We start from the raw sequence: 10,000 nt of genomic DNA on the forward strand, positions 1-10,000 counted from the left end.
TGCAGAACAGACTTTAATGCCTCAGGGACTTGGGAGAGGAATGTCCCAGGGAAGAGACTGAAAGTAGAAAGCGATCAAACCCACAACATCAAAAAGGTCGGCACCTACAAGAAACGGCTCTGAACACCTGTTCAATCCACAACCCTCATTCTTGGTGATTCTGTTGTGAGACATGTAGATAGAGACGGAATGATTACACGCTTCCTTCCTAAGGCAGCCGTCTCTGCCACAAACAAAAAAACAGACTTTCAGTCGAAACATAAAACTATCAAACGCAGTATTGTGTATGCTGGTGCAAATGACATGTACAAAGAACAGTATTGCCTCCAAGAAGATTTTAAGGAACTTTTTTGTACTCTAAATAAGCTGGGAATACAATTGTATCAGTGGTCCCCAGCACGGGGATATTTTGTGTTTTCCTGACTGCTCAGTTTAAACACCTGGCTCACTAAAATGTGTTTTTCAATCGGGATGTATTTTTTTAGACAATTTCAAGCTATTGTGGAATCGCAGCAATTATTTCAGACCAAATAGAACACAGAACTCCGCTGGAAGAGGACCAAACTTTTAAACAACAACTATCCTTTCTCGCTCCGTCACCCAACGACCTTGGGGCCCTCTGATAAGCAGTTGGCAGCCGTACAGAGTGAACAAAATGAAAACAACAAGAACTCTGTGGAACCAAAACAAATGTCCACACAAGCTGAAATAGAGGAGGAATGCCCAATCACCTCCACTGAAATGATGCAAGAGCATAACAACGAAACTGCTGGAACACATAGCCAATCGTTTGCACTAAACTCCCCAGGATCTCAGCAGTCAAATGGAGATTGTGAGAAACATGGAAACAGATAATATTGGAGGGCAGCAGCCATCTTTATCACCTACCAAGGCTGAGGACACAATATCTGATGTGGAGAGCCATGTAGAGGCACCAGTGTCTAACCCACTCATGGAGAGCCTAAACTTCATCACCATCACCATCCCCACCCTATCATCTGAGGTTCCCTAAAAAGTATGGAGAGGCATCATTTGGTGAATTTATATCATTTGAATACTTATGTGCTCTCATTAAATGTTCTCCTCATATTTTGTCAGTAACTATTTACAGGCCTCCAAAGCACTTGGCTAAATATTCTTGATGAGCTAGGCGGACTGTTGGTAATTTGTACAAATGTTGGTTGTTTTATTATATCAGGTGATTTCAACTTGCATGCAGAGAACAGTTATGCTACCTTCTTGATGCCTTCAGCCTAATAGCGCACGTACAGGAGCCAACTCACTGACTTGGTCATAGCCTGGACCTTGTCATTAAAAAGGGACTCAGCATCTCTACAACCGTCAAGGACTTGGCCACATCTGGTCAGATCTGTGTGTCCTTTCATGTGCCTGTGTCCCCACACATTCAGCACAGATCTATGACTGTGAGTCATAAATGATCACATCAGAGCTCTCTTTGAGCAGGCACTTTCAAGGACCTCGAGTCAACTGTCAGACTCTGTAGATGATTTGCTGAATAATTTTAATTAAAAAAAATGCAGTCACCGCCTCCCTTGTTCGCAGAGCACCGCAGTTTATTGTTTTTCCATCACTTGATACCCAGTACATAACAAAGAGTACGTTTCTGGATGCCCATGGGTTCCCAAGGGTCTTGGGTGTAATAGAATTGATGCACATTACGTTGTGTGTGCCCCCAGTCCATGGGCGTATCTACCTGAATCGGAAAGGGTTTAATTTCATCACTGTTCAAGTGACGCACATGGTGAGGTTACTCATGTGTTTTCTAACTGTCCTGGCTCAGCACATGAGTCTCAGTTTAGCGAATCCAGGTCTGCGATTGACCGAACATTTGGCCTGTTCAAAAATAAGTTTGGATGCTTTTCAGATGCTAACCAAAAAAATGGCACCCAAAAAGCACCCCTTTTCATGTCCCTGTCCCTGTCCCTGTCCCTGTCCCTGTCACTGTCCCTGTCCCTGTCCCAGACTGGAAAGATCTCTAAGGCCACTTCAACACCGTCAGCAGCAGCCTTGTCCAGCTCCCCTGGCAGCACAGAGCACAGAATGTTCAGTGAGCACCACTGATAGTAACGGCAGTGTTTAAAACATTGATTGGATTGTGTGATGTGTTCAGGGTCCCTACTATAGTAGAGATGGCACTACCAGCTATTCTGAAAACAAGCTGGGTCCCAGAATGCCTAGTATGTTCTTTATTTCGGTGTTGATTAGAAATAGAAAGGATCAAGTACCTTATGGGGTAAACTAGTCCAATCGGTTACCTGTATCACATCAACTGCAGACTGCCCCAAGGGCTCCTCTTATCTCTACAAAGCTAGCTTTAGTTAATATTAGATCTGTAGCCAACAAATGTTTTTTAGTTAACGACATTATAATACCATATTATATTTTATGTTTTTTTTTACTGAGACAGAAGGCAGCAGTGCAACTGTTCTAAACGAGACAGCACCAGTACATTTCAGTTTTATGAATGCGTGCTGAACTGGCAAGAAAGGAGGAGAGACTGCTTTATTTTAATATGCATTCCTGTGCAAAAAGATTACATTTGGTCATTCTATTTCAGTTTCATATTGAAGGGTGCTCCCAAATTTACAGACCTCCAAGTTACTATTGCAAATTGCAAATTCTATTGATGACTTTGCTGGACTACTATCAGTTATCGCCATTGATTAAAACCTTTTTGTCAAGTGATTTTAACATCCACATAGATAATAAAAAATGTTGCACTACTTGACACTTTTGGTCTCTCGCAGCATGTTAAAGGTTCCTAAAGGTCTTGACATGTCTTCTGTTCTGGTTAAGGACTTGGTCCATTCTGATAATGTCTTCTTTGACTAACTGATCACTCCGGAGGTTCAAATAAGCTCTGTTTCTGTGAAGAAAAGGTACATGCACAAGAGTACTGGTGCTCAATTTATGCGAGCAACAGTTATGTCACCAACCATGAGTGCAGAGACCGTTGATGTCCTCCTGGATAACCTAGTGTCATGGATGTTGTCGCACTGGTAAAAGTTAAAAAAACTTTCAGCAAACAGAAAGCAACATGAAGAAACTCTATGACCGTAAAAACACTGAGAAAAGAATGAAGGAAAGCTGGACACAAATGGAGAAAAGCTAAACTTCAAATCCACAATGACACCATGACTATAAACAAAGCCTCTGTAGTTTTAACTATTACGCAGGTCTATAGAGCTCCTTTTCTCTAAGATGATTAACAGGGTGAACAACAATACCCAGACTCTTTTTTATCATGGTTGACGAGCTTACAAACTCCACAAAAGTGGTAACCCCAGAAATTCTTTCCACAGAGATCTGTAATTAATTTGCTTGCTTTTTTAGTGAAAAAAAATCAAAAGTATCAGATGGACCTAGAGCTGCAACGATTAGTCGACGTAATCGACGATGTCGATTATGAAAAATTGTCGACGATGATTTTTATTGTCGACGCGTCATAAAATATATATTTTTTTTGGCAGACGCTAGCAGAGCTACCGGTAATTTTTATTCGGCATTGCAATGCACTATAGGAAGTGCAAAATAGTGCATCTTTAACTAATAATAATTGACCATCATTGAGAAAAATGGAACAGAATCTGCAAATAGCCTAGCATACAAATCATGCACCGTTTTCTTTGCCCTCCGTTCTCGTACCTTCATGTGCTGCATATCAGAAATGGCCGACTGAAAAGCGAATTATTCAGAGACGGCTCATGTTACCATGAAAACAATAAACAAAGCTAGCTTTAGTAGATGCTGCATATGAGATATGGCTAACAGAAAAGTTGTCATTTTTCTCAATGATGGTCAATTATTAGTAGTTAAAGAAGCACTATTCCAGTATTTCAAAGAGAATGAGCGGTGGGAGCACAAGAACAGTGAGTGTCTAGCAGCAATTATCATAGACATATATGATATATCTATAACTTATAGTAAGGTTTAAGCTTACATGTTGGAAAACAGAACGTCTCATGGAGGATGCTTGCTAACGCTATTTCATTTATGTTAAGTGCAATGTAGTAAATCAGTGAATTATCAGAGTAGCCTGTATTTTCGTTTGTTCTGAATAGTTAACCTCCTCCACTTAGCATTCTTCAAACAAAAGATTGTGGAAAAAATATATATTTCATAAGTTGAATTTGAATGTCACTTGCAGCCCAGTTATTCTTGCGTTATTTTGCACTTGCAGAGGCTTGATTGCTAATTTGAGTTACTTTTAAAACTTTATTTGCACTTTCTCTTTACTTTTAAACGCATATTTGCACTTTAATTTGTATTACTATTTAATTTATGTATTATGATTACATTTGTTACTCAAATACATTTGAAATTCAAATTCCAACATTTTGAGTCGTTATTTTAATTTGCTATGGGAAATAATCATTAGATTAGTCGATTAATCGAAAAATTAGTCGATAGATTAATCGATTACCAAAATAATCGTTAGTTGCAGCCCTAGATGGACCATCAACACCACCAGTCAAACCATGACACTTTGCCATCTCTACGACCACCTAGAAATATTTTGACTATATCAAATTTGATTATATCATAATTTAATAAAAGATCAAATAAAACAATAAAAAGTGACCAAAAACTCTAACAAAATCATTAACATGAGGCCTCAGCACACTAAAGACTAAAGACCAAGTCTGAAATCATGGTGTTCTAATAGCCTCAGATCTCACTTTTACCAACCATATCAAAGCAATCATAAAAACAGCCCTCTATATTCTTAGAAATACAGCTTCAGCTTGTACAAAATGCAGCTGCTAGAGTTCTTACGAAAAGGAAAAGAACTGACCACAGTACTCAAATACTTATGTCCTTACACTGGACTCCAGTAAGTCACAGAACGTACTTTGAAGCACTGCTGCTTGTTTATAAATCACTAAATGGGACAGGACCAAATTACCTCTCAGACATATTTCAGCAGTACACAACCTGCTAGACCTCTCAGATCACTGGAGAGAAATCTGTTGGTAATACTTTCTGTCAGAACTAAACATGTTGAAGTAGCTTTTAGTTGCTATGCTGCTCAGCTCTGGAACCAACTTCCAAAGGTGCTCCAACTGTAGCCAGGTTCAAATCTAGATTGTTCTCAGATGCTTTCTGTTAGCTGATCACATGCGCTCTACTTTTTATTAATACATGCACTTTACTTTTCAGCTTCCTTTTATATTTCCATGTTATTTTATAATGCATTTACCTTTTTTAATATCTTATTTATCTATGTTCTTCCATCTGCTCATTTGTAAAGCACTTTTAATTACCAATGTGTATGAAACTTGCCTTGCTGGGTGGAGTAGCACTGATTCCAATTCAAATCACACACACACAAATCCACGTCTTGACACACACATCCACGCAAACATACACTGTCTCTTACACACAAACGACACACACCGACTACTTCAATAACGAGGAAGAAGATGAACAGCTAAGAGTCACGCTGGTGTGTACCAGTGTGGGAGATGGCCAGTGAAGGGCTTGCAGTGCTGTCCTCACTCCTTTCCTTTCCTCTCCTCACTCCTTTCCTCTCTCCTCTCCTCACTCCTCTCCTCACTCCTTTCCTCTCCTCTCTCCTCTCCTCACTCCTTTCCTCTCCTCACTCCTCTCCTCTCATCTCTCCTCTCCTCTCCTCTCCTCTCTCCTCTCCTCACTCCTCTCCTCTCTCCTCTCCTCACTCCTCTCCTCACTTCTCTCCGGAGCAGCTCATTGGGAATTCACCTCAGTGCGGAGGCGCAGCTAAATTTACTCTCCAAAATCATCTCCTGACACGAACTGCCATCTTTTGCTCAGGCTGCGGGAATGAAAGTTAAGAGACCCCCATAGAGTCCGACTCCCACCCAGGGAATCTTGTTTCCCCCGTAGCCCTCGGAGAGGCTTTGATCTGGGCTTCCCTTCTCCGAGGACTGGGGTGCTATGGAGGTCGGCCAGGAGAGAATGGAGAACGGAGATGGAGGGGGAGAGAATTGACTTGAAGGACAAAATGAGAGCTCAGAGGAGAAAAACAGGTCCAAGGAACAGGAGAAGAGAGAGCGAGAAAGCGCGAGAGAGAGAGAGAGAGAGAGAGAGAGAGAGAATGAGAGAGAAGGAGGGCAAAAGGAGATAGAGTAGCTCAACACTATGGAGAAAATCACATTTACACATCAGCAGGAGTGAGTCTAGAACAATCCCCATCCCTTACACCATCACCAGCAATCACCTGTCACCATGCGCTCACACACACAAACAAAAACAAACACATACACACCGTCACTACTTTTTTCTTTTATCTTGTTAAACATAAATAATTTGTCTATCAGAATGTATAGTGTGTGCATTTGTTTATGTATGTGTGTAAAAATCCTCTTAGGAAATAATTCTAGTGGAGCCAATACATCACGACAGTAGCAAAGGCTGCTGGGAAGTACAAAAGTTTGAGTCCTTTGGAACAATCCACCAAATACACCAAGCAAACACACAGGCTGAAAGACACGCACTCACAAACATACACATTTATACACACAAAGATACAAATACACACACACACACACACCATTCAGACATTTTTCATCCACTGGCCTCGGGCTGTGAACCATGTTTAAGGTCTCAGTATGTGAATGAGGAGGGATCCATCAAGCTGCCAGCGTACTGTAATATAAAGCGGGAGAAGCTATCTATCAGTGGAGCAGCGTCGGGCTAGGACACACTGCACACACCACAGAACACACACTCCCCACCTCTGCTCTAACACACACTCAAGCACAGACACACACACACACACACACACACACACACACACACACACACAAACACACACAGTTAAGGAGATAACTAAGAGACTAAAGCACAAATAAAAAACCCACTCACATATGCAGACACGTGGATACACGTGGAGCCTATTCCTCCACGTACACACCTTAACCAAATTCCTTTCAAATACAACCACAGTTCAATAAATACACACATCAAGAATCCACACACACAGATACATGTGCACACCAACACACACACACACACACACACACACACGCACACACACCTTTACACACACTATCACACACTTCCTCTCTGCTTCCCTAGTGCTGTCACTTGACTTGTATTTACTCTTCCTGCGTCAATATTTCTGCAATCTTTCTCCCGGCCTTGCTACTCTCCCTTGACGGCTGTGCTGGGCCGGCGGTCTTGATGTATCTCAAATGAAACTGTCGCTGTTAAGGCTGTATAAACACAGTGGGCCACGGCTAAAAAAAAAAGCCTGCTGCATTTGATAAGCTATCTACAAAATGCCACCAATGTTCTGTGCACTTTGAGCAAGGAAGTAGCAAAGAGCGAGGGAGAAAAAGCAATCAGGTGGGGTCTATATTAGTTCCATCTACCACCCCTGGGGACAGTGTGTGGTGTAAGTGTGTGTGTGTGTGTGTGTAGGTGGGTTTCCATATGTGTGTGTGTGTGTGTGTAGGTGGGTTTCCGTACGCATATGTGTGTGTGTAGGTGGGTTTCCATACGTATGTGTGTGTGTATGTGTTAAAGGTCGGGATGGGGTGACCACGCTCTCCCTTCGCTACAGTATGTCTGAATGTGTGTGTGAGTGTAGGTGGGTTTCCATATGTATGTGTGTATGTGTGTAGGTGGGATTCCATAGGTGTGTGTGTGTGTGTGTGTAGGTGGGTTTTCATACGTGTGTGTGTTTGTGTGTGTGTTTGTAGGTGGGTTGCCATATGTGTGTGTGTGTGTGTGTAGGTGGGTTTCCATACATGTGTGAGCGTGTGTGCGTGTGTGTGTGTGTGTGTGTGTGTGTGTGTGTGTGTGTGGGTGTGCATGTACGAGTTGATGAACATGTAGGTCCATAGAAAGGGTTTCAGTGCATTTCAGGATTGTATGTGTGAGAGAGTAAGGGTATTTGTGCTCAAAAGATACATTCTAAATTCAGCTGTATTCTTGTATGTGTGTGTGTGTGTGTGTGAGTGTGTGTGTGTGTGTGTGTGAGTGCGTGTGTGCGTGCATATGTCTGTTGGCCCAGACTCTTACGGCTGTGGGTGAATATGTCTGTGTGTGTATGTGTGTGTGTGTGTGAGTGAGTGTATGGACATTGCTCTCCCTAGTGGTGACAGGTGGCATAGCCCTGACGTCATGTCTGGTAGGTGAGAGCGTGCCACTGAGTTCAGAGAAACAGACTGGCATGACACTCACACACACACGCACGCACGCACGCACGCACGCACGCACGCACGCACGCAGGACACAAACGCGCACATACACACACACACATGCACCCTGATCAACAGTGTTTTATTTTTTAAATATTAAGAAAATACTAATCATTTTCATGAGTGTGTGAGCAATTAATGAGACAACTGAAGGGATGTGATTGTATTTATGTAGCAGCACGTCATCGTAACTTGTGTTTGTGTGGGTGTGTGTGTGTGTGTGTGTGTGTGTGTGTGTGTGTGTGTGTGTGTGTGCGCATGTCTGGTTGTGGCGCAAATTTTGAGCCGACTGACAATGCTCTGCTCATGCAATCGCTGCAGCACAGAAAGACCCTGCCGAGCAGAACAACAAAAGCCCCCAGTTTACATAACCACCGCAGCCGCCATTTCAACATCAATACAGCCTTTCATTTTTCAGACACTAACAAGCAAGGAAAAAACTGATGGAGAAATGGAAAAAAGAGAGAAAGAGATGAATATGTGAGAGAAGGATAAAAATAAAAAAGAAAGACTGACAAAGGGTACATTAGCAGGTACCGGGTGTCTGCTTCAGCGAGTGAAAAGAGATGCGCTGTCTGAATGAGGTGTAATGGATCAGACAGGGAGTAACGTATGCACGATGTGACCTGGACACTGCTCAACACACACACACACACACACACACACACACACGATACAGAGGGATCAACCCTCCCCCACACACACACAGATATACAAACGTACTCACATATATAAACATAATATGTGTATCAATGTCCACATGCACACATGCACATATAAACAGGTTGACACACAGACAAACACACAGATTCACACATGGATACACACACAGACACACACAGACACACAGACACACATAGCCACACAAATACACAAACACACACCCATCCAATTCCAGACAAACACAAAAACACACGTTGCATTCGTGTCACGATGGCGGGCTACAATCGTGGAGGACGTGTAAGGGGAGTCGTGATCAATACGGCCGCAGGGTTGTAGCTGCGTGCAGACCTCTCTGATCTGGGGTGGTGGGGGGAGCCGGACCACAGCCTGAGCAGGGAGAGGTTGGGGGGGGGGCTTATGTCATCACTAAAGCCTCCCACACCACGCCAGAGGAACCAGTGATGGAGAATGTGTGTGTCTGTGTGTGTGTGTGTGTTTTTATGTCTGTGTTTGTGTGTGTGTGTGTGTGTGCGTGTGTGTGTGTGTGTGTGTGTGTGAGTGTGAGAGAGAGAGATAGAGAAGAGAGAGAGAGAGAGAGAGAGAGAGAGAGAGAAAGAAAGAGCTAGAGAGAGAAAGAACCAGAGAGTCCGAGGGGAAAGCAGGGGGATGAGAAAAAGAGAGAGAGAGGGGAGAGAAAGGGAGGGAGGATGTGCTTTCTGTTCTTGTTGTTTTGTTTCTTGCAGATAGATCATTGCATTCTGAGCAACACCTCACCTTTGCCTACCACACTCTTACCAACAGAACACACATATACAAACACACACACACACACACACACACACACACACACACACACACACACACACACACACACACACACCTACAGAGACAACAGGGTTCAAAGAAAGTTTGCCTCTCATTAATACATTAACATTTCTATCTCTGCTCAACAGCCTTCCTCATCAAACGGTGCCCGTGGTGTGGGAGGGTGGGGCCCTATCCACGTGTGTCTGTATGATTAAAGTGGCAAAGGGAGTTAGTAAGACTGGACAGAGTCCCTCCATTTGTGTGTGTTTGTGTACTTGAGTGTGTTCTGCTGCTGTGTGTGCTGCTGTGTGTGTGTTTGTGTA

General features: G+C 42.9%; 1 protein-coding gene across 1 annotated transcript in view; it reads right to left on the bottom strand.

The window, feature by feature from the left end:
- The window catches only part of ptprn2 (protein tyrosine phosphatase receptor type N2), a 177,143-nt gene that overhangs the window by 114,527 nt on the left and 52,616 nt on the right, over nucleotides 1–10,000 (bottom strand).

The sequence above is a fragment of the Clupea harengus genome, chromosome 17, assembly GCF_900700415.2.
Source record: "Clupea harengus chromosome 17, Ch_v2.0.2, whole genome shotgun sequence".
NCBI lineage: Eukaryota > Metazoa > Chordata > Actinopteri > Clupeiformes > Clupeidae > Clupea > Clupea harengus.